The sequence below is a fragment of the Pseudopipra pipra genome, chromosome 9 (genome assembly GCF_036250125.1).
Source record: "Pseudopipra pipra isolate bDixPip1 chromosome 9, bDixPip1.hap1, whole genome shotgun sequence".
Taxonomy (NCBI): domain Eukaryota; kingdom Metazoa; phylum Chordata; class Aves; order Passeriformes; family Pipridae; genus Pseudopipra; species Pseudopipra pipra.
Window position 1 is genome coordinate 18134700 of NC_087557.1, and position 24308 is coordinate 18159007.

Below are 24308 nucleotides of genomic sequence, written 5' to 3' on the forward strand. Positions count from 1 at the left end.
TGGAAATTATTCAGCTTAATTATGGATATTGATGCTGTTCTGTCTATAAAGCAGGGAGGAACAGATGTAGCACTAGAAATTCAGCCTCAGACAAGTAACCACCAGTTCAGTGTGACAGCAAAGCAGATCTCTTTGGAATTTAACTTTTCCTTAAGGCTTTAGGAGGGATAAAACAAGAAACAAGAAACCAGTCCAATCAATTTGTCTGCTAAAGGTGGGATAGTGGAATAAATGATATAGGGCCTCTTTCTGCAAGTAGCAGCTGTATTTAAATATAAAAGCCTGATTTCTAGATATTTTCAGCTCTAAAAATGTCTGAACATGGTCTAAGACATTGATATTACCTCCCAAAGAGAGGGTTTCTACCCCCCTTACCCAGTTCAGCCTGTATCTCGCCAACCCACAAGAGCTTCACTGATTTCCACTTGGAAACTCATTAAGGCCACCATTATTTAGGTAAAATCCACCCTCTGGATATCACAAATGCATATTTGGAGAAAACAATGCCAATGGCATCATAAAGAAGTCTCTTCATCAGAACATAAAACAGCTGGAGGGATGTACAGCCTGAAACACGCACGGCACAACTAGTTACTAACAGGGAACATGAATTTTGTTAAAAAAGACATTTCAAAGGGCCAAAGTCTTCAGCCACTTGAAAACATTTCTCCTCCAGAATAAATTGTTTGCTTTCTAAGGTCTAAGCTTGACTTAGAGCCTTTAATACAAGCCAGACTGAGCAGGACAGGAATCATTTCCCCATGATGCCGAGCCCTTCCCTTGCAGGCTGTGGCAGGGCTGGCTCTGGGTGCCCCTTCCTAGTGATTTCCAGAACACTTACAAAATGTTTTCTTCCTGCAAACCCATCTCCTATGGATGAAGTGAGAAGTACAGATGGGGTTCACTTGAGAGCATCAGGAATTGCTGCAGATTTAGAAGCGTGGCAAGGTCTCGTTCTTTCGTAACCAAGCACTTCTTACATAACTGCAGGACTAATAATAGTGAAACTCCTTTTCTCTCACTTCTTCATAGTCTTACTCACAACTTACAAATCATTTCTCCCCCAGAGCTGGAGTGCAGGGAGGAATTCAAGGACAGCCCCCAGTACTGTGGATCTGACTCTCCTGGGATGGTTCCATGAATGGATCTCCCCACTGAACAAAACTCCAAACCTCCAAAACCTACAGCTAAAACCACCTTTTGGAATGAACCTGCATGGAATGGACAAGCAGCTTCAAGGAAAAGCATATTCCTGCCTAAATTCCCATAGAACAGCCCTGCCAGGTACTCACACCTACACTGTGGAGTAATTATTTCTAATTATCAATAAAACTGTCAAAACATTCCAAACTGGAGAAGAGTCTGGATTTGCATTTCTGCTCTAGGCACTGTTTTACACCAGGTTAGGATCTGACTGTCACATATCCAGTTTGGAATATTCCCATTCCTTCTTCCTGAAGGTTTTTTCCCTCAGCTCTCAGTCCTTCTCTTTTCCCCCCATGCTGTCCCCTGTCCTAGAAAACCAACTTTCTGACAACTTTCTTGTAGAACCAAGGGGTCACATTTATTAAAGCACTCCAGCAATTGCCAGGTTGAATATTTACAAAGTATAAACCCCTATTTCATTATTTCACTGCTATTTTAGGCAAGAAACTTTGTATCCAAGAGAGCCAATCCCATTACTGGAACAGGATATTATTTCCTCTAAGCATCAATGGGATGAATGTTCTATTTTAGGTATCCTGACTCTCCAAAAGGAGACAGAAAACTCTGTATAATGTAACAAAATGGATTTCCCAGTAAATCAAACACAAACTGCTGGAAAGCCATTCTCAGAGTGGATATGTCACGCTTCAGTTCCAACAGGAACACTTGAAATTTGGGGGAAATGTGAAGAACTTAAGGTATGTGGAGACATGTGTTAGTGGTGGCCTTGGCAGTGCTGAGAGAATGGTTGGACTTGATGGTCTTGGAGGGCTTTTCCAATCTAAACAATTCCATGATTCAAACCATAGCAAGGCACTGCAACCTCAGATGACCCTGGAAACAACAAAATGAACCCAACACCATTCTGTATCCAAGAGGTGGTATTTGTTTAATATATCATTTAATCTCAAAGATGAAAAACAGATGCATCCATAAAGAGTATCTGAGAGAGGATTCCAGTGTGGGGAACAGAAGTTAGTTTATCCCTGAAAATCAGAAAGTGATTCCCAAATTTCCTCCATTACCAGAAGTTTCATTGCCATTTCCACACGATGAGTTTGGAGACTCATTATGTCAGACACAGAAATGGAATTTATCTGCAAACAATCAACATCCCAGTGCAGCAGAACCAATTCCACTGTTTCACATGAACAGCTTGTTTTGCCACATTAAATAATAATAATTAAAAAAGAAGACTTAGTGGTGATTATTATCTAAATTTCAAATGGAAGATGTAATTAAAGAAAAGACAAAGTTTAACATGATTGAGTGAAACTGAGTTTCCTGTCAATGAGTCCCACTCTTCACAGGGTTCAGACTTGGAAAAATAACTAATTCCATGATTCTTAGTAACAGCAAAGCCTGATTTCCTTCAGATATTTGCTTTTTGTTACATTTCCTTCTGGCCAACTGAGGCTTATTCTGCAGTGGGAATATTTGGGATATTTCTAAAGCCTGTTTGCTTTGGGGCTCCAGGCTCTTTTGACCAACATATTAATTCAAGGTATTTAAAAGTTCAGAAAAGTTTGCAAAACCAGAACCCATTTGAAAACTCACACAAGCACCAGTTCCATGTCTGGAAGTGCATTTCAAAAACCTCAGGTATTTTTACCACAATCTGGATGTTCCTGAGATCATCTTCCTAAAATTCCTTTATGGCCCTACCAGGTTCACACTGGGAAATGAGAATCATGGTTAGTAACCTAAATATAGATTATTCATATTCCATATGAATCATACTGTGGGTTTATTTCCAGCAAATATAAGCAAGGCTTGCACATCCCTAAAAAAGGGCTGGGAAGCAGCAATTCCAGCCACTCTCATGCACTCTTAGGAGGGGTTTAAGTTCCATGAGAAGGAATCTGGGATGGGACCTTCTGTAGAGGTCTCTCTGTGTCTCATTGAAGCAGCAAGATTTACTTTCCAGCTGTTACACACCTGACCTATGTCACGTTTTCAGTAGATTTTATCACGCAATAGAAGTGTTTCATACAATCCCAGACTGTTTTGGGTTGAAAGGGACCTTTAGGATCATCCAGTTCCACCCCCTGTCATGGGCAGGGACACCTTCCACTAGCCCAGGTTGCTCCAAGTCCCATCCAACCTGGCCTTGGACACTCCCAGGGGTGGGGCAGCCACAGCTTCTCTGGGCAACCTGTGCCAGGGCCTCACCACCCTCACAGGGAAGAATTCCTTCCCAGTATCCCATCTAATCCTGCCCTCTGGCAGTGGGAAGCCATTTCCCCTTATCCTGTCCCTCCAGGCCCTTGTAAATAGTCTCTCTCCATCTTTCCTGTTCCTTTAGGTCCTGGAAGACCACGATTATGTCACCCTGAAGCTTCTCTTCTCCAGGTTGAACAATCCCAAATCTATTCAGTAGGTAAACCCCCCACAATTCACCCTTCACAGTCCAAATTCTATTGTTTTTCCAGCTGGCTTCCAACACTCTCATGGTGGTACAGAAAGGAAAAAAGATTTCCCTAAACACCAGTCACTGACTTTAAGGGCAGTTCAACATAAAACCACCAGTTGGGTGAATGCAGTGATACATTTAAGGACAGGAAACTGTCAACAGCACAAAAACCAGACTATAAATACATAAATTAACCAGAGAATATAAATGCATGATTATATGCCAGGATTGAAATATATTTAAGAATGAAATTAAGCTTTTCTCACTGTTTTATCTTGCCACAGAATCTCTGTGTGATGGGAATGTGAGGGACAGTTCAATGTGGGAACCTCCCATTCCAAAGTTAGTGCCTCTGGATTTATGCATTGGCCATATTTCAGAAATAACTAAGGTGAAGTTGCTTTTATTTAGAGTGATCTTGCCCAAATATTAGGTCAGTATGAATTTTATGCACAATCCCATAAACAAAACAACACTGCCACTTTTTAGGCAAAACTTTCAACATCTTTGAAAGTCCCACAGTTGCTTTGAAGCACTAAAACAAGGAGTTAACTCATCTCCCCTCTAACACAACTCATCTGCCTATCCAGCTCATTAATATCATCATGAGAAACTCAGGTGCTCCCAAGTTCCCAGAAAACACACAAGCCCATTGCCCTGGAATCAAGGATTCTGGATCTTTTCTATCTGGAAATAAGTGCTGGAATCAATATCTTTCACCCCAAATCTCTGAGTGTCTTTCATTTAAAAGATCAGAAGATAGGGACTTCATATCAGTGAGAGTTCCAGGAACTGAAATAATTCAGTTATAATTCTGAAAGCTTCGTGCACAGCTCTAGGTCAGCTGGGACAGGCCTATGAAATCTGAGACAGATGTGCGTGATGGGGGGTAAAACAAGGGCATTTCTGCAGTTCACTGCCTTGCCCTGGCTTGGCTCCTTTCTCCTGAACACCTGGCAAAAATTCCTTTCAATTGATTTCCCATCCAGTTATTTTTAAGGCAAACAAGTCATTTCAGACTCTCTATCAATCTTGCAAATTGCTCTTTAGAATGAAGCCTTGCAAATTGTTCTCTAGGATGAACTCTTTCAACTTGCTGTTTTTCTGTGCAGAAAACATTCTTTTCACTGGAGAAAGGGTGATTAAATTCCTAATTACCCAACTTGCATGTAAAAATGTCTTTCAGGAGAAGTAACTGTGGGTTTTATAGATAGAGGTTAAAGACCAGGTTGAAAATATGTCCCTCGATGTCTATTCAGTAGCTGCCAAGCTGCTAAAAACTGGGAAAATAGCACATACACACTTAAATAACATCAGGGATTCCCTCTGGATACTCAGTGAGGTGCATCAGGCCTCTGGATTTGCCAGCACACCCAGCACAGTCAGAATGCAGTAGAATTCCACAGCCTGCACAGGCTCAGCCATGGGGAAAACCAGGGTCTCTGCTACCGGGAGAGGCACCTTTCTGTGCACTGTGCAAATCAGAATGAAACCAGCTTTAATGTCACATTGCAGCAAGTGCAAATGCAATTGCTCTCTAAAAAATTCTAATGAAATTGAGATGTTGCTCCTAAAAGGAATTCTAAAAAGGCATTTTTGTGTTAGTTTGTTCCACAGAATTTACTGTCAGAGGATGCTGCTGCAACGTGAAGTGATATAATGGAATCATGGAATGGTTTGGGTTGGGAGGGACATGAAAGCCAAGTGCAGGACACCTTCCACTATCTCAGGTTGCTCCAAGCCCCATCCAACCTGGTCTTGGACACTTCTAGGGCAGGAATTCTGCCTACCACTGTACGGACTGGATTAGCAGGAAAGAGGCCCAAAGAAATTCTCAGGGAATTCTGCCGCACTAAAGTATTTACCTTTCATGCTTAGCTTAGAAATCCAAGGCTGAACTCGACTGCCCATGCTCACTGCTTTGGGGAAGAATCCCAATCATTGTAGGATCTGTATTCCAGCTATCTCACAGACTATCTTCTATTGGTGTATCACGACCAGTTACATTTCTCTCTGTCTTCACCTCAAGATACTCTCAGGGGCTTATTCTGTGTTAAGTAACCTAATTAAAAACCTGCAAAGTACAACTGTCTGTAGAAAACCAAATCTCACTGAAGGAAAGGGGAAAATACAGACCTCGAGTCATTACTAGACAGTCATTTTCTCTTTTTTTCTGCTCTCTTTTTAATTTTTTTTTCTTCTTTCTTCCTAGAAAGCAAGAAAAACCCCTCTACTCTGACCAGCTCCTTTTGTTCAACATCCCAGTGCAGCTCTCCAGTGACTGTGTCCAACCTATGGTTAAGGGAGATATTTGTCACTGCAGAGATGGATGTGGCTTCCCCTGGAATCACTGTTCCATCTCGGTAATTCCACTTCATTACTCCCATTTCCAAAGCATAGACATTTTTCTCCACTGTACAGATGTTCCCACTGACACAGGAGATATATCATGGAATCATCACTCCAAGTCTAACAGTGCTGCCTTGTTTCTGCCACCAAATCCTCCCACAGGCTAATGAAGACTGGTGGTATATTTTGTGTGTGGAGCTAAAACTTAGAGTTGTTTAAAAAGTATAGAGGGAAAAAGCCTAAGAAAACTATATTTAATAAAATCTGCCTTTCTTGTGCACTCCAAAAATGAGAAAATTAGCCTGAATGTGAATTATAAACTGACCATGCTTTGGGTGCATGAAATCACTGGAGCCCCATTTTAACCCTAAATATCACTGCTAATGACCAGGAAAAAAAACCAAAGAATAAACCATTCTGTCCTTGGGGAAGCTATTTCTTGTGACTTCCCAGTGAAAAGCTCTGGAATCTGTGCTTTTATTCCAGGGCTGTTCTTCAGCCCTGTCTGGGACCAGACCAGGGTTCCCAAGCAAGGGAGGAACAATCCAGTGCCACACCCGGGGACTTCCCTCAGCCTCCGGCTCTACAGTTCCACTGTCCTTCTGATGCTCCTTCTCTCCTCAAAATTTAGCGGAAATTTAGAAGAAACACATACACACTCCAGGAGTCATTCACACATTCAATAATCCCAGGGGGTATCTGTGCTGGAAGCAAACCATGGACAGATTTATTCTTCCTGGTTTGCCCATTTGATTTTGATTCCATTATTTTCTTGGCCACCAATGCCCTGTCCCTACATTGCATCCCCAGTAAATGCAACAACCCCCTGAGTGTCAACAACAGCACCCTCGTGTTTATGGGCTCTCTGGTACCAGACTGGCTGAGATTCCACAGATCTGACCACACACTTCCCTCACAAACTTGGTGGGACCAGAAGAGCCTCTCCAGCAGCTAGGAACAGCAAAGGAGGACATTCTGCAACAGAGCATCCCACCTGCCTCCCAGTCCCACCTTCCAAATGCCAGGGAGGCCACCCTGAATCCCTCAGAGCTGGAATGATCATGTCAGATATCCCAGATCAGGAAAAGAGAGTTACTTTGTAGTCCACAGCTGTCTGATTAAGCTTCTGCTATGAAATGACTACAATGATCTGTCCATACTTCCATTTTTATTAGCAGTATATCACTTTGTAGCCGAATAAACCTCCTAATCACGTAACCAGCCTGACTTCTTGTTCCTTTTTTATGTATTTTTAATTTACAGAATTATCTTCTGGCCCTTTCCATCTGTGGCACAATGACAAAACAGCAATCCTTTTATATAGTTGCTTGTTTACATATTTAAATATCTCAGCTTATATTTTATAAATTTATGTATGTTTGCATGCTTACATATGTAAATTACACTGGATTTGATATATTAGTATATGTTTGCATGTTTACATATTTAAATTAATCTATTTTTGCATGTTTGCATGTTTCTACATTTATATGTCTATATTTATACTTATGAATTTCTGTATTTGTATTTATATTCTTGTATATGAGGTACTTATAAATGTCTGTTTATATACTCGTATATTACATAATTATATTTACTTATTTAGATATAAATATTTAAAGAAATTCACATTGTAACCAGAGAAACATCGGAAAGAACAAAAAATATTTTTATAACTGAGTAAGCCCCTTAAGAATTAAAAGACATGGATAACTTTATATTCATTTTCATATTAAAGATGTTATTTTGAAGTTCTGCAATTTCTTTCCTGTGCATCCTCCATACTTAACTCCATACTAATAGTAGTGGGAATTATATGAACCCTTTTTAAAGAGCAGAAAGAACCTCTTAGCTGTCAAACCTTTGGGTTTACTTGATGTTTTTAACCCTTGTGATACCTGAAGGTAAGAGCTCTCATATCATGCAGGGACAGAAAAGTTGTCCCAAAAACAACTGCATTTTTTCCTGTCTACTTCCACACTACTGAGGATCTTATTTGCCCACAGAAATGTTGGGAACATTCTGGTAAGATAAACTGACAACCTTCTGTTTTTTATGGCAGTCAAGGATATTTTAATGGGATAAAAACGAGGGCAACTCAAGATGAAATTTCCTTGTCATCTATTGAAATTCCATTAAAAATGGATGTCAGGACCAACAGGCACCAGGAGGGATTTGATCTTAGAGATGTGGCAGCACAGCCTCAGCTCCCTGTCAGGTCTTACTGCCTCTGCTCCAGGCTGACTGATCCCAGGGAACTTCTTTAAGAGTGGGCTGTCCAGTGGGGTCAAGTCAACCAACGGAACAAATCAGAATGTGCTGAGCTGGAAGGGATCCACAAGGATCATCCAGTCCAACCCTCAGCCATGCACAGGACCATCCCCAAGAGTGTGCCATGTGCCTCAGAGGATCATGTGCTCCAGAGGATCATCCAAACACTCCTTGAGCTCTGGCAGCCTTGGTGCTGTGACCACTGCCCTGGGGAGCCCGTTCAGTCCCAACCACCCTCTGGGGGAAGAACCTTTTCCCTGATATTCAGCCTAAACTCAACACAACTTCAGTCCCTTCCCTTGGGTCAGAGAATCACAGAACCACAGAATGTCCTGAGTTGGAAGGACCCACACAATCACTGAGTCCAACTTCCACCCTGGACAGGACACCCCAAAATCCCACCATGTCCCTGGTTGTCCAATCCCCAACACATCCAGCACAGATTCCCAACGTACCCTGCGAGACTCCCAATTTCTAAGGGAAATTACTGACTATTGTATCAACCCTGCACAGCCCATTTTTAGTCACTGATGCGAAACACTGACTGAACATTAGTCCCTGCCTAAGGCTCTGCATGTCTGCATCCCCACATCTGCTCAGCAGCTCCATTCAGTGGCTCCTCCGACATGGAATAATGGCAGTTCCTTCTCTACATGCTCATCTGTGGCTTCTCCTTTTCCTTCCATCCCAGCAACAGATCACAAACCCGAGAAACTGCTTGTTCCAAATGCATTGGCCAATATTCTCCAACAAAAAGAATCTAACAAAACTTTCCCTTTCAATTCGAACAGTCAGTCAAAAAAAGATGGAGCTCCATGTTAAATATTAATGGTCCATTTTGCTTCCATTACAGGCAGTGGAGAGGCAGCAGCTCAAGGCTGGTTTAGAGCCCTCTGTGACTGGAAACAGGCTGTGGATGTGCACGTGGACCTGTCACAAGAGATTTCACTCCAACCTCCTGACATAGTCCTTACATAGATCACAGGCACCAACTACAATTTTTGGGTCAGATCCAAGAAGAGAATTACTTTACTCTCTCCTAATGTCGTTTCCCTCTCACAGCACTGATGAAACATTCAGTGGGTGTGTAAAGGATGTTTCTGGTTCTGAAGGGGAGGTGGGGGCATGAAACAGAGCTGGAGAAAGGGACGGGTGCCCAGCTAGGGGCTGGCTGTTCTCAGTCACTCTAAGAACCAGGATTTCCTCAAAAGAGCTCAACTCAGGTTCCCACTCAAGCCTGGGAGAACACACTGCCTGTGTCCTGCCAGCACTGAGCTGGCACAGAGGGACTGCCAGTGGCCTGGGGCAGCTGGCACAGGGACAGTTTTGCAGCTCCAAATCACCCTCTGCCTGGTGCAACCTCCCAGGATCTCCAGAGTGAGGAAATTCATTCCCACATTACATTATTAAATACAAATTTAGCAGGAACACCTCAGCACAGTCCACGTTCACTGGGAGATATTTCCATAGCCTGAACAGCACTGGGGATTTCTCTTCCTTTCTTAAAATAGATTTCCTTACTTTGCAGATCTGGCAGTGGCTCAGGAGATAAGAAAGAGCCACCAACAGCTGAGGAAATATGAATTCCCCACAGTGCAAGGCCAGCGTAGACAATCGGCCCCAAAAGCCACTTTATTTCATAGTCCTTCATATACAGAAAAATTATATTTTACAGTAATATTTCCCTGACAACTAAATCACCAACCAAAAAATTCTGGATTCAAATGGCAGCTCAGGAGCTGCTGCCCCTTCCTTTACTGCTGAGTTTTGAGGAATTATTTCTGTAAATAAGCAAACAGGATTCTGTAAATAAGCAAACACTGCCTGTTGAAATTTGTAAATAATGTTACTTTTTTTTACATGTTACCATTAAAAGAGATTTGTGGTGTGTTAAATCATCCCAGGAAAAGTGAGGTCCAGGCTGTGCAGCAGGTGAGCAGACAGGTGAGCCTGGGGTGGTTTCCAGCACAAAAAAGCCATTCTAGTTGTGATTATACTCCAGATAAGCAGTTTTCCCCATTTTGCAGGAATTACCTTGCTTTCCACATAGGATTCAGAAGAGCTCAGGCCAAATGGTCGTTTGGCTGCTCACTGCCAGTGTTTTAGGAAGAAATCAAGAAGTAAAATTAACTGATCACTTCTTGGAGCAGTGAATATATTGATGTCCTGTAGATGGTTCTAGCATTGGATTAATGAGAACTTATAGGGATTTATGGGGGTTTATTTCAGCAAGAACCACCAGGCTAATCTTCTCTGCACATCTCTACTTTCTATCCTGTCTTCTTTTCCAAAAAAACAGTCTTTAAGATTTTATCTGGATCTATCTTGAGCCTTTGCCTTGTATTCTAAGGCTATCAATAAGTTGGCCACAGGTAGAATCACAATAACACTTTTGTGACATGTTGCACATCCTTGGTACAGCAAATTAGAAGGGACCAAGCAGCTGCTGCTCCAAATTAATGGAGTAAACAGGATAATCAGAATAGTTCCGAGCCTGTCAGCTTGACACTGATCCTGCACAGGGCAATGGAATCAGTAAAACACAACATCATTTAGAGAGAATTACAGCAGCTTAATCAAATTAATGCCAGCATACGTGTGTCTCAAAAACTGCAGCGTCAAACTGGGCTGACACATTCCTTCTGATGGGATTAGTGGGATTGTGGGGAACAGAATCACTAGGACAGCAACACATTCAGCAGGCACTGGATTTACCACTGCCCAGCTCTGACTGAGAGCTGAGGGTGCTTGAAATGGGTGTATTACACTAAAGAGCTTGGAAATCACAACAGGAAAGTTTAGGAAAGAAGCCTAATTGTGAGTGGGAACCACTATAGCCAGAGCAGAGCTTAATCCAGAGCCCAGCCTGGGACTTTTTTGTCTTCTCCAAAGACTTAAGACATGAAATCATTTCTGTGCAAATGATTTAAAATCTGCTAAACTGATAACAACAGAGAATAAGTGATAGCCCTTGGTGCAGTGAGAGGGAACAGTAAACCAGGTAGAGGGCAAAGAATCCCAGTATCCACCTCAACCTGGCCCAGTAAGGGACTCCAGGGTGGGAAGCAGTGAGAAGGGCTGATACAGAGCCAGGGAGATTTCACAGCAAGGTGAAGGTCCTTAAAAAACCTTCAGTGCCTAAAGAGGCCCTAAGAGAGCTGGAGAGTTGGACAAGGGCCTGGAGGGACAGGACAAGGGGGAATGGCTTCTCACTGCCAGAGGGCAGGGTTGGATGGGAAATTGGGAAGGAATTCTTGGCCATGAGGGTGGTGAGGCCCTGGCACAGGTTGCCCAGAGAAGCTGTGGCTGCCCCATCCCTGGAAGTGTCCAAGGCCAGGTTGGATGGGGCTTGGAGCAACCTGGGCTAGTGGAAGGAGGTGGGACTGGATGGGCTTTGAGGTTCCTCCCTACCAAAGTTAAGTTAAAAACATCAGGCAGGAGTCCCTGGAGTGGTCCAGCTGCTCCCTGGACCACTGTGCTGCAGAAGAATTCTGGGAGAGCAGGCAGCAATATTTGTTTGGGGTATTACAACATTTGGAATCAAAACAGAATATGAAATGAAGAGCCAACCCAGAAGCTGCTCTGTGTACAGTCACTGCAGTGACACATCTCCTGCAGGAAGCAGCTCCTCTCCTGACCTGCTGTGCAGGGGATTAACGAGACCAGCACTTGGAAGCACCAGCCCTGAATGGGCTCCTGCACTAGGAGAAGATCCAAAGACACATTTTCTACCACTCAGTTCCTGCAGAAGTTAATTTCTTCCTAATGAAGCTGCAAGATATTGAACCTCAAATGTGAGCTGTTAGCAGGAAAAAAAGCAATCAGAGGGCAGGGACCAAAGGACAGCCAGCCAGGGCCTTCAAGTCACACCAGATGCTGGATAAGTCGATTAAAAGCACTGCAAGATGCTCAGTAGTGCTGACCAGGGCTGCAGGTTTCTCATTAATCGTGACTTTACGGAGGAAAAGACACATTCACTGAGCTGGAGAGGGAATTAGAATATTCAAAGGAGCTTCAGTGTCCCCCTAGGCTGATGATCACAGTGTGTCCCCTGATGAAGAGTCTCCTTTCAGGGAGCTCTTTGTCCAGGAGGATGAAGGGCACAATCACTGATGTCTTCCCTTCCATGCAGCTCTTTTTAACCACATTTATTTTCCTCTCAGAGAGGCAGAGGAGATGCTGACGCATCTCCAACCTTTGTCTCAGAGATTCATCAGCTAAAATAGATCCTACATATATATGAATAGGAAGTTTAATTAATTCACACTCCTGTGATGTAACAAGTTAAATTAAAAACAGTGAACCCATAAGACTTGATAACAAGCCTTTTATGGTGATTTCACTTGTCCTACAAGAAAACTTCCTCCTTCCAAAACTGGGAAGTGTATTTTTAAAACCTGTGAAACTGGAAGCAATGTTGGAAATCATCACAATGAACAAAGACTTTTGGGAACAGTTATAGCTGAGGATTAGTTTTGAGGTCATTTAAATTCTTACATTGACAAACGTTTGAGTTCATGACAACTCCATTATGAAGAATGTTACAGGTACCTTTATTCCATTGGTGAATTGTATCAGTCAACAAATTGGCATTTCCAGGGGGCTTAAATATCATATTGATAATTTTGGATCACTCCTCCTCCCTCTCTCCTGATTGCTGAGTTGCAGGAGAGAATCATAGGATGGTTTAGGTTGGAAAAGTCCTCTCAGACCAGTGAGTCCATCTGTTCCCCCAGCACTGCCAAGGCCACCGCTGGCCCATGTCCCCATGTGCCACATCCTCATGCCTTTGAAATCCCTCCAGGGATGGGGACTCCAACACTGCCCTGGGCAGCCCCTTCCAATCTTAACAACCCTTTCCATGAAAAAATCTTTCCTAATAGTCAACCTAAACCTCCCTGGCACAACTTGAGGTCATTTTCTCTCATCCTGTCCCTTGTTCCCTGGGAGTAGAGCCCGACCTCCACCCTCCTGTCAGGGAGTTGCAGAAAGTGAGAAGGTCCCCCTGAGCCTCCTTTTCTCCAGGCTAAAACAAGAAGACAGAAGGTACAGCCATCATTGTAGAGTGAAAGGTCTCAGAATACACAAAACAACCAGCCTTGGGTTCAATCTTAACCCTACAGCATCATCCACTTCACAGGACTAATAAAACTCTCACTCAACAATCAAGCACAAAGCAACATATATTCAACATACAAAAAACAAAGGTCATTCTGACCAAATTGAAAAGGCTTCAAGCAGTGGGCAGAATCCAAAATAATTTTATAGGAAAGAGCCTGCTCATGCCAATGAACATTTAAAAAAAAAAAACAACACCAAACTCCAAACCCAAAAACCAGCTGCTGAAGGCACACGGGCTCCCATTTCTAAAATATTCAGTGCTTTCACTCCCAGATTTGAAATAAGCTCTGACTTCTGTGAGAGCTTAAGATGAGCTTTGGAAATGTGTGTCTTAGTGCTGCTCCAGCACCTCAGCCGAGACAGACAGAAGTGCCAGCCTAGGCCGGGTTATGCAAACGAGCACGTACCAGGATGAGGAGCAGGGCTGAATTGCTAATCAAGGAGTGAAAACAACATTTGAAACACTGAAAAGCTTTAACTCCCATCTATTAAAATTTATTGGCAAAGCTTCAAGGGTTTTCCACGGCTGCCAGGTTCCTCATGGCTCACAGCACTTCCCTGCTGGAGATAAAAGGTCAGGGAATGGATATGAGCGTGCTTGGAGTGGGCACGGTGACAACTGTCACAGTCACAGAATGGGGTGAGCTGCAAGGGACCCACAAGGGCCCTCCACAGGACCATCCTCAAGAGTCCCACCGTGTGCCTGAGAGTATCAGACCCTGCGGCTGGCAAAGGCAGTGCTGACCTTCCACAGGCTCTGGAATTCCTGGGCTTTACGATCTGCCTGCTGTTTCCAACATGGAAAGCCTTCTGAAACCGCTAAAATAATCTATCAAAGACTGGCAAAGGGTAAAGAATGAACACATCATGATGTTGGCTTGCCTGGCCTAGCTATGCCACCTTTATTTAATCACTTTCAGAAGTTGCTTATTATCTCATCCATAACACTCTGCTGCTCCAGGAACCCCCCTGGGCTCATCCAGGCACTGTCCCAGGTGAAATGAAGCTGCAAATTCAAGCAGCAGGAACCTTGGTTGGGTCTGAGCCATCATCTCACCCCAAGAGGGACCTGGCTCGAGTAGCCTGTGAACAATCTGTCTCTTAATCAGTATTAAAAGGGAAGTCAAAAGGAGGAGACAGGTCCCTCATGCAGACAGGCCACAAACATTTGCCACCTCATACCGAGGATCAACATTTGTCACTCCAAGGGAAAAGGGGACACGGTCTTATTGTCAGAGACTGCTCCAAACAAGGACTATCACGGTTGATCCCTGATCTTATGGACACTGTCTAATCCAAGGATTTCTGTGTAAAAGGATGCTTTTAATTTCCAGCTTCTATGGATGCCATATGCTAAAATTATGATATTATAACTAAATTGTACGAATATGAATGTGTAAAAATAGGGGGTTTTACCTTTTACATGTTTGGCAAGACATTTTTCAGAAGCACAGAATCATGGAAGGGTTTGGCTTGGACTCCAGCACTTTTATGGGGGGGGATCCCCTTTTTTTTTTACCCTTGGATTCCCACTTAGATTTCTTGGTGTGTTCTGCACAGGGCCAGAAGTTGATCCTGATGGGTCCCTTTCAACTCAACATATTTTATGGTTCTATGAAAGCCCATCTAGTTCCAACCCACAGCTCATTTATGAGCCTCAAAGCTCATCTACTTCCATCCATAATTCCATTAATTCTGTGCATTATAAACCATGGCTGAAGTTCCTTTATAACCATTGCACTTCATCAAATAAACATTGTTACAGGACCCTTAGAACTATTGCAAATAAATCTGCCTTTTGCTCATCTTGTTGACAAATAAATCACAAGTATACAGGACACTGAAATATCATCAAATCAAAAATTTTGCTCCAGAAAATCAATGACCAAATCACTACAGATGCTCCAGAAGACCTGGATTTCTTTCCTGGAGTGCTTTTCTTTCAGGATTGATGTTTATAAATGATTTTATAATATTGTAACCACTGACGCCACAGCCCTGCTCTGCCCTGAGCGTGTGGAGGAGAAGCTGCGAGGAGGCAGCACAGACCCTTCAGGTCTGTTTTCTTCCCTGAGCAGAGCAGACAATGATCCTGACACAGGGTGGTTTTGGAGGGTGGGTGTTAAACCATCCAAAATGACTCCTTGAGTGCTGCTGGGCCAGAGCAGGCACAAGACAGGGAAAACCAGGGGATAACAGACACTTCCGATGATAACAAGTCAAAGGAATGTGCCCAGGTGGCCAAGGGCAGCTGGCCTATACCTGCCATGGTGTGGCCACAAGACCAGGGCAGTGATGTCCCCCTGTGCTGGCACTGCTGAGGCACCTCCGGTCCTGAGTCCAGTTCTGGGCCCCTCATGACAAGAAGGACACTGAGGGGCTGGAGCGTGTCCAGGGGAGGGAACAGAGCTGGGAAAGGGTCTGGAGCACCAGGAGCAGCTGAGGGACCTGGGGAGGCTCAGCCTGGAGAAAAGGAGGCTCAGGGGGGACCTTCTGACTCTCTGCAACTCTCTGACAGGAAGGTGGAGGCAGGTGGAGTCTGCTCCCAGGGAACAAGGGACAGGACAAGAGGAAACTCTCTCGAGTTGTGCCAGAGGAGGGTTAGGTTGGATATTGGAAAAATTCCTTTCTGGAAAGAGTGGTCAGTCACTGGCACAGCTGCCCAGGGCAGTGGTGGAGTCCCATCCCTAGATTTCAAAGGGATGTGGATGTGGCACTTGGGCACACAGGTTAGTAATGGCCTTGGCAGTGCTGGGGAATGGCTGGACTCAATGGACTCAGAGGGCTTTTCCAACCTAAGCCACTCCATTATGCTGAATAAGAAAGACTCAAATATCCATACAAAACACACAATAACGACTTGTAAAAGGAGGATGGAAGATTCAGAACAGCTCTGGTTTTCCTGGTAAAGCAGCAGTGACACAAGCATGGAGAGTTTGGCACAGGAGGCTGGATAAGGTGTATCCAGGGCCCCCATGGAGAGCTGGGCCCTGGCACAGGACCAACCTCCATCTGCACACAAACTTTAATTCAGAGCAGAATTTGTCCCACCACAATTTTGAAAGATAAACAAACAGAGCAGAAAAGTAGAGACATGAAAAGTGGGAAAATGACGCTAAATCACGTTTAGCTGTGGACTATCTTTGCTTTCAAAGCAATTTTAATAACAAACCCTCATCTCCAAAGCAATGCCACAATGTAACTTGCTAATTAGCTTTTTTCACTCCCTAATTAATAATAAGCATTCATCTTATATCTGCAGTTAAATGGCAGCAGGAGTCACTACTTTGTATTTGATTTCTATTTCAATTTAAAACTCCAGTTTTAATTCCATTAGTTGAGTCGTAGCTGCTCCAGCTGAAATGCTGGAAGCTCTTTAAAGACAAACATTGATGACTTTCTCACAGAGCATTCGATTCACTCAAATGCTCCCACCTTCACCTGAGCACCTCCCATCCCACACTGGGGTGCAATGAGTGCACTCATTTCTGCCTATGGAGCTCTCTTGCCTCCAATTAAATTACAAAGATATAAGGGAGTTGAATTTGACCTCCTGGGTATATCCAAAGAGACAAAACAAGCTGTGTGATACCTCAGAGTCAAATCTCATGCATCCGGTCACAAACTCCTTCCCAGAGATGAATTAAATTAGCCCGAGTATGAGACATCAGAGCAAAATGCTTAATGTGTTTTGATGTCGAGATGAGCTCCACAGTATTTATTAGGAAACAAATAATCATAGTAAATTACAGTTCAGAGCTGAAAACAAGAAAAAGTGCCTTAATATTAATAGCTTTTTTCAGCACACAATTTCCAAGCACTCTCTATGTTCCTCTCTGGATCATGGAGTGTTACTGCAACCCCCTTCCCACAGCAGCACATGGAAAACTGCTCAACCTCTGGACACTCAGAGGAAGCTCAGCACATTTTGGTATTCAGTTCATCCCACAAAACCTTCTGTAACAGAGTCCTCAACCTGGGATGGATGGTAACAGAGTTTGGAGCTGGTCCCTTTCTCTGTGGCCTGGCAAGAGCTTGAAAGCTGGAGAGGGGCTTTGAACAAGGGGTGGAGTGACAGGACAAGGGGGAATGGCTTCCCACTGCCAGAGTGGGTTGGATGGGATATGGGGAAGGAATTCTTGGCCATGAGGGTGGTGAGGCCCTGGCACAGGTTGCCCAGAGAAACTGTGGCTGCCCCATCCCTGGAAGTGTCCAAGGCCAGGTTGGACGGGGCTTGGAGCAACCTGGGATAGTGGAAGGTGTCCCTGCCCATGGCAGGGGGTGGGACTGGATGAGCTTTGAAGTCCCATCCAACTCAAACCAATCCAGGATTTTATGATGAAAAGACCTTACACCAAGCCTGATTTGCCCATTAATACCCAATTAGCAGATTAAAACTCAGGGCCACATGACTAAAAGAAAATACATGCGGCATTAAATGTATTACAGAACTGCGATATGTGTTTTAAAAGACAGCAACAGACTCTATATATGAAAAAAAAAAATGCTCACATTCCCCATTTCCACACTGACAAGCCTGTGTTACAAGATGAGAATGGCAAATTGAGCTTTCCAGCAGCATGGAATGAAGGCTCTTCTGCACTAGGGCAGCTCTGCTGTGAGTCCTCATGACATCACCTTTAACCAGGCACTCTGCGCTAATTCCTCCCCGCCAGCTGTTCAGTGCTCACAGGGAGGCACCTTGTGCATAGCTATTCTTATCCTGCTTTCCTCATCCTTCCTCCAAGAGCAGTTTGAGGTACTGAGCACTATTTAAAGCCTCAGAACCAGAAGGACTCTCCCTCTGACTCCGGGTGTCTTGGCACAGCTGCCGCACATCCTCCTCAGAAGCTGCTCTGCCAGCCCTTGTTCCCCTCCCCAAAACGTTCCTTACAACTCCTCATGAGGGGAAGACAAGGGACAGGCACTGATCTCTGCTCTGTGGGGACCAGGGACAGGACCTCAGGGAATGGCCTGAAGTTGTGTCAGGGCAGGTTTAGGTTGCATCTTAGAAAAAGACTCTTCCTGCAGAGAGTGATTGGGCACCGAACAGGCTCCCCAGGGCAGTGGTCACAGCACCAAGGCTGCCAGAGCTCCAGGAGTGTTTGGATGATCCTCTGGGGCATGTGGTGTGACTCTTGGGGATGGTCCTGTGCAGGGCTGAGGGTTGGACTGGATGATCCTTATAGGTCCCTTCCAACTCATATATTCTGTGGCTCTGTGATTCTCCCTCCTGGGACACAGAGCAGCCCATGTTGAGCAGCCCACCCTTCCAGAGTGATGTGGCTCCTGAAATCCAAGGGCACTCCCCACTACAGGATGCACTGCATCTTCCAAAGGCTGGGATGTGGGTCAAATCCACCTGGATTCTCAGATGGTGCAAAAAAGGTCCACACTTTGGGGCCACCCCAAACCCAAGGGGGCTCTTCTGAAAGGCTGAGAACATTTCAAACTGAAAGACATCCAAAGTTACTATCCCAGGAGGAGTATTTGGGGTTTCCCACTTTAGATTTAACAGGCCAGGTTGGACGGGGCTTGGAGCAACCTGGGATAGTGGAAGGTGTCCCTGTCCAGGGCAGGAGGTGGAATAAGATGATCCTAAAGGTCCCTTCCAACCCAAACTATTCTACGAAAATACTTATCAGGGAAGCAATTATAAACTGGAAAAAGTCATTTCAGGACCTAAAATCTCATGTGCCAGTTTTTCCATGAGGCTGAAGAAGCACAGAGCGAGTCTGGAAAAATCCTCGTGTGCCTGAAGAAAACTACTTTTTTATGCAGTTGCTTAGAAATTCTGGGTAAACTTGAAAAGAAAAATGCCCAGCCCTGAGCAGCTTCCCAAAGAGCCAAGATCCACCTCTGCAGCTCTTATTAGGGAACAGATGAGTATCCTGACCATTCCTAAACACACACACACATCCCCTGACACCCTCCCTGCTCGTCCCACTTCCAGTTCCACCTATTCCAGCAGAAATTATTCTACTTCTCACCCTTGAGAGGGAACCGAGAAGCCCCAGGAGGTAAAAGTGAAGTCCCAGCATTCCACATGCTGAAGGTTTGGAAAAGTCATCAAACTTCTTAATGGTTTGTGTTTTACTTGCTGAAGGTTTTCCAGGTTATCTCCTCGTGTGAGGATGGAGCAATCTCTAGGATCAATTCAAAATTCTATGCATATATTCTTATAAATCTATACATATATATATATATACGCACATATTATATATACATTTATACATGACAACACACAAACTGTGTGTTTAGGGTCAATAATATGTTTTATACTCAATCCTAAAGAGCTTTCTCTAAACCTCAAGGAAAGAAACAGCCAAGTTCTGTGTTGTAAAGGAGATGGAGGAAGAGGATGGAGAGAAATTAAGAGGTACTTTCTGTAGATGATTTAATATTCAGACATAGCAGTTCGTTAGAGACAAAATGATCACTCGTTTTTTTCTTCTGTCAACTATGAACATTCCTTTAAAAAAGTGTTGAATTTTAGGTGTGCATTTATTAAGAACAAACTCATTGTATTCCGTTAATCTTATATTTCTGTTAAAACCAGGTATGTTTTTCATGCTGTTCACTCAGTGCTGCCAAAGTCAGTGATTAATGGACTAGAAAAATGCCAACTATTGCAGAAAGGACACCATTTCTTTGCTATAAGGTTTCTCAGAGCTATTCTAAAGCTATAGAACCCCATTCCCTCATTGAAATAAAAAGGAAGGACATACTGGGTATGGAAAATGCTCAAAATAGGATGAAAGGACGGGCAAAGGGATGGACTTCTCTGTGAAAGTCACTAAGTAGGTCACTTTATAAAAGGGATGAGCTATGGGAAACAGGAGAGATATCTACCCATCCCTAGGTGGCATGGAAAAGACGGATTGGGAGCCGCTTGTTACCATCTCCAGGGCAAAAACAAGAGCTCCAAATGGAGCTGGGATCAGAGACCATCTCCTGATGGCACCAGGCACCAATCCCACCTCTGCTTTTCTCTAAGTGACCACATAACTCATAAGGAGTTTGGGGTGACCAGTCAGGGTCAAATCTAGCAGGAGTAAGTAAGATTTACCCAATCCCAGGCTAATCTGACAGCTCACAATGATGGAGTCTTTTCTGCTTTCACCAACTCTGTGGATGATTTCCCAGTTGTAGGAGCTGCACAGAGGAGATGCAAGTCCTGAGAAACAGAATCACAGAACCACAGAATCCTTGAGGTTAGAAAAGCCCTTCCAGACCATCAAGTCCAACCTGTGCCCAATCCCCACCTTGTCACCCAGCTCAGAGCACTGAGTGCCACATCCAGCTGTTCCTTGGGCACCTCCAGGGATGGGGACTCCACCACCTGCCTGGAATACCAGTCTCCTTATCCCTGTCCTAGTTTGGTTCCTAGAAGTGCCTGAGGAGGTGGAGGGGCTGGGGGACATCAGGGTGAAGAACAAAGATGACAACAAAGGAGTCTTTCTGCTGAGACACAGTATGTCACATTGGAAGGTGGGAAAATCACCACCAAACCCAAACACTGTGTGAGGGAATAAAGAAATCTCAGGAGTGCGTTAAAGTACCGTACTCAGAATAGAGCTGTGGAGCTCAGTGTTTCTACAGACAGTGGTGGACCAGCTCCAAACCCATCAACAGCCCAGGGAATCCCACTGAGCTCCACGGGCAGGAATCTGCCAGCAATTAACAACTCTAAGTTACTGCACCAAAAATACCCCCCACAAGAAGGTTCAGCACTTCACCGTCCTGGAAAATATTTTCTTTGTTGTATTTCACACAAAAGGACTTATATTAAAGAAAAACTGAGGAAGAAAACAAATTATTCAGCTACTTTGTGTCTGTTTTTTCCCGGCCATCCCCATGGATGCAGAGTGACCTTGGTGATGAATTTTATACAAAGTCACCATTCCAAAAGGAAGATGTCTTGGACAAGGACTAAATAGAGTCCGACACTTTGCATCACACCTATTTATGCTAAATCTGTCTCCCCAAAAATAGCAGCTCTGATTAAAGACCTCTGATTGGCAGGTCCTGAAGCTCAATTTTTAGCTTGTCCAAGTTACCATATTGTTGCTGTTAAGAATGGAAATGATCACTGAGCAGTGGTAATGACAACCCATTAAAAGAGTGCCTTTCCCTGGCAGGATGAAGGCACAGACAGCCTTGGAAAATGCCCAGAAATCCTGGCTTTAAGGAGTTTCTGTGCCCAGGTTGGAGAGCTGATGTGCTCACACAGGCAAGCATCTCAGTGACAGTTTTTAGTGTGGCCTCTTGCATGGATACTTCTGCTGGAATCCTGAAAAATGGCTTTAGTAGGGAAAAAAATCCCTTAGAAAAAAACACTGCAGCATCTGCAACCATGGGACAACAAATAAAGAAAACTGCATTTTATGGTCCCAAGAAAAATTCCTATACAAATACACATGTAGTAATGGGGTCTGTTCTCAAGATTTATGCAGACCATTGCTCCCCAAAATGGCACATCAGGAAGGAATCCCTAGTGGAGGAGGACCTGGGGGTTCTGGTGGACAACAAGCTATCCATGACCAGCAGCGTATCCAAGGGAGCAAGGAGGTCAATGGGATCTTGGGGGGCATCAGGAAGAGCATTGCCAGAAGGTCAGGGAGGGGATCCTGTCCCTGTGCTCAGCCCTGTGAGACACATCTGCAGTGCTGTGTCCAGTTCTGAGTTCCTCAGGACAGGGGGGACATGGAGCTCCTGGAGCAGGTCCAGCAGAGGCTGCAGAGATGATGAGGGGACTGGAGCATCTCCCTTACAAGGAAAGGCTGAGGGAGCTGGGGCTGTTCAGCCTCAAGAGGAGACACTGAGAGGGGACCTCATCCATGTCTGTCAGTGTCTGCAGGGAGGAGTCAGAGGATGGACCAGGCTCTGCTCGGGGGTGCCCAGCAATGGGGCAAGAGGCAATGGGCACAAACTGGAACACAGGAAGTTCCACATGAATATAAGGAAAAACTTCTTTACTGTGAGGGTGCCAGAGCACTGAACAGGCTTCCCAGGGAGGCCATGGAGTCTCCTTCTCTGGAGATATTTAAATCCCACCTGGGTGGGTTCCTGTGCAACCTGCTCTGGGTGAACTTCCTTTATCAGGGGAGGGTAGACTGGATGATCTCCAGAGGACCCTTCCAACCCCACTCATTCTATAGTTCTGTAACACTGGTCACCCATGGATAACAGCATCCATGCTCATGCCACTACTGTCCCCTTAGCTGGGTGCTCCTCCTTTGAGGTGGTGGCTCTCCAGGCTGGGTGACCCCACAGGCTGGGCACCAACACATTCCTCCATCCAGGGGCCTCCCAATGCTGATGGCACCATAACACATACTGGGCGACCACAGCAGCTCCACTGCAGTCTGTCCATCCTCCCCTCTGCCTCCAGCTTTCACAGCAAGCACCATGGACAGAGCCTCACACCTCCTCCTCCTCCTCCTCTTATACATGACCAAAGCCTTCCTCTTACAAACCAAGAGGGTTTGGGGGCGTTATGCCACTGCGCAGGAATATCTAATGCAAAAATGAGTATGGAATAATACCAATGGAGGGTAAAAAGAGCTCTTCACTCTTTGCTTCATGTGTTCATGAGTCTGTAACCAGTCTCTCACCAACATGTCTTCAGGACACCATGAGGTGCTTAGGTAACTCATGTATTCCCCAAATGTCACTGCATGATGTGGAAAGATACCTCTGGCACAGGACTGGAGAGCACAGCACAGCACGAGGGAACACGTCACTGTGCCACGAGAGAATCGCAGAATCTGCTGAGGTGGAAGGGACCTACAAGGATCATCAAGTCCAACCCTCAGCCCTGCACAGGACCATTCCCAAGAGTCATGCCAGGTGGCCCAGAGGATCATCCAAACACTCCTGGAGCTCTGGCAGCCTTGGTGCTGTGACCACTGCCCTGGGGAGCCTGTTCAGTGCCCAACCACCCTCTGGGGGGAGAATCTTTTTCTGAAATTCAACCTAAACCTGCCTTGACACAACTTCAGGCCATTCCCTGGGGTCTTGTCCCTGGTCCCCACAGAACACAGATCAGAGCCTGCCCCTCCTTTTCCCCTCCCAAGGAAGTTGTAACTGCAATGAGGTCTCCCCTCAGTCTCCTCCAGCTGAACAGACCAAGTGCCCTCAGCTGCTCCTCACACGGCTTCCCCTCAGAGCCTTCCCCGTCTTCATGTCCCTCCTTTGGACACTCTCTAACTCATGTATTCCCCAAATCTCACTTGTGTGACACACCAAGATACCTCTGGCACAGGACAGGAGAGCGCAGCACATCACTGTGGCACATGTCACTGTGCCATGGCACACAGACATCTCAGCTTTTTCTGCAGTCCTTGGCTGCCTGCAGGGCCAGGAGACTGCAACGCTGCTGCCGACACAGCTGAGCACAACAAGGAGTGTGGGAACTCACAGGGAAAATGCAGAAGAGACGCATAACACCAGGAGACACAGCACCCTGGCTGCTCCCAGGAACCTATCAGCTTAGCAGTTCTATGTTGACTAGATATTGAAAATCATCAACCACTTCTAGAACCAGTTCCTGAATGGTTTATGAGGCAGAGCAGGTCACACCACAGGATACTTTTGCCAGGAAAAGAAGAAAGCCCATTTCGTATTTCTGGTTCCTAATCCATCCCCATCCCACAGAGCACCAGGAAGATCAAACTGCGTTATTACTGCAGGAGAGAGCTCTGATGGATTTAGGGAAAAAAAAATCCCTCACCATATAAGGGCTGTGAACATTTTCCCACTTAAGACAACGTGTGGGATCATATTCACAGACACAGAAATATGTTCTGTTCCCTGACACCCACAGTCCTAGAACACCGGGCTGAAGTGCTGGCAAGAATAAGAACCATTTGTTAAGAACAAAAAATGTCTCACATAATTAGAGAACTGCTGAAAGCCACCAATTTAGTGCTCAGGCTTGAAAATG

The 24308-nt window shown here is 44.8% G+C and overlaps 1 protein-coding gene across 7 annotated transcripts in view; it reads right to left on the minus strand.

The window, feature by feature from the left end:
- LRRC7 (leucine rich repeat containing 7) overlaps window positions 1-24308 on the minus strand; it is a 120872-nt gene that overhangs the window by 91559 nt on the left and 5005 nt on the right. The window lies entirely within an intron of this gene.